We start from the raw sequence: 1,735 nt of genomic DNA, 5'->3' as shown, positions 1-1,735 counted from the left end.
ATGGCTGAGAGAAGTGTCAGTGTGACAACTGAGTTCATCCTGCTGGGGCTGACTGATGACCCTGAACTGAGTACCGCCCTTTTTGTGCTGTTTCTCTTGATCTATCTCTTTACTGCTGTGGGGCAGCACTTGGATTATCACAGTAATCCTGGTCAGCGCCCAGCTCCATTCTCCCAAATACTTTTTCCTTAGCCAGTTGGCTTTCTTGGATTTCTGCTCTTCCTCAGTCTTTATTCCTAAAATGTTGGCGAACTACGCCTCAGGACAGAAAGTCGTCTCCTCTCACGGTTGCCTCCCTCGGTATTCTTCTGTCAGTATGCTCCTGAACAGCGAATGCTTCCTCCTGGCTGCGATGGCATAAGATCGGTATGTTGCCATTTGCCGCCCACTTCACTGTAAAGGTCTCGTGACCCCCAGGTTCTGCATCCCCCTGGTGAGTGCTTCCTACCTACTAGGTTGTGCCAACTCACTCACTCACCTGAGCAACTTGCTTAGCCTGTCCTTCTGTGACCCCAATGTCATTAACCATTATTTCTGTGATATCCCTTTGCCCTCTCAACTTTCCTGTTCTGACATCCAGTACAGTGAGGTTTTATTTACTGTCCTCTCTGGAACCACATCAGTGACTACCTTTCTGATAGTGGTTTGTTCCTACCTGGGAATTCTTCTCACTATCCTGAAGACACGCTCTACAAGGAGAAGATATAAAGCCCTCTCCACGTGTGCCTCCCACCTAATGGTCGTGACTCTTGTCTATGGAACGGTGATATTCATTTACCTGGGAACTAGCTCTGGCTACCCACAGGGGAGAACCAAAATCCTGTCCGTGTTTTATACCCTTTTGCTGCCAATATTAAATCTTCTGATATATATTGTGAGAAACACAGAAGCCAAAGAAGCAATGAAAATAATTATTATGAGAGAAATATTTGCTCAGTGATCACGAATTTTCGAGCAGAAATATTTAGGGAATATTTATTGGTTCTACAGGCAGGTACATTGCTAAATACCTGTGGAACTTGTTGGAGAAAAGAAGGATGGTATTTTCAAAGCAGCTTATGTGCAAAGATATACTCATTATTGGCTTTTGGATAATAATATAGTAATATGTGTTTGTGTGTGTGTGCATGTACATACATATACATATGCAATACATTCTGTCAGAAAGGAAAAAATTTTCCTCTACCCTCTCAGGTCTGCTGATTGAGGTCCTATGAATGAAACTGACAAAAGACAGATTACCAGGAGAAAAGACAGTTTATCTCTATGCATATAAGGGTGCACAAAAAAAGTGGTTTGCTCAATAATTAGAGATGGGGTTTATATACCTAATTTAAAAAGGGAAAGGGAGAGGGAGAAAAGGCTTCCAATGGGAGATGAGAAATTTTGTGCTATTATTTGTTTATGCAGGTGTAAGTGGTCCTCTCTGTCTTCTTCCTGGCAGGCAAAACTCCCCGGAGAGAGAGGATTTATGGCAGCCTCACTTGCAGAAGTTTCTGCCTGTAGTTAGATAAGGGAATTTCTGAAAAAGCCTCTTTCTGCATCTATTGAATCCCAACTGTTTTTCATTTAAAATAATTTTATGCCACTGTATAACTTGGATCCTTTCAATTCCCAAATTTATTATTTTGAACCTCTAGTAACTTCCTATATAATAAATTGACACCATCTTCTAAGGATTGGTTAGTTACAAAATAGGATCTTCAGTTTTGACAAAGGATATAGTAGAACCAGT

General features: G+C 41.5%; 1 pseudogene; it reads left to right on the top strand.

Annotated features, from left to right (window-relative positions):
• Window positions 1-940, top strand: LOC131395623 (olfactory receptor 1052-like; annotated as a pseudogene).
• Window positions 941-1,735: the final 795 nt, after the last annotated feature.

The sequence above is a fragment of the Diceros bicornis genome, chromosome 31 (assembly GCF_020826845.1).
Source record: "Diceros bicornis minor isolate mBicDic1 chromosome 31, mDicBic1.mat.cur, whole genome shotgun sequence".
Classification (NCBI taxonomy): domain Eukaryota; kingdom Metazoa; phylum Chordata; class Mammalia; order Perissodactyla; family Rhinocerotidae; genus Diceros; species Diceros bicornis.
Note: the sequence above shows the minus strand (reverse complement) of the source record. Positions and strands in the feature narration are given on the sequence as shown.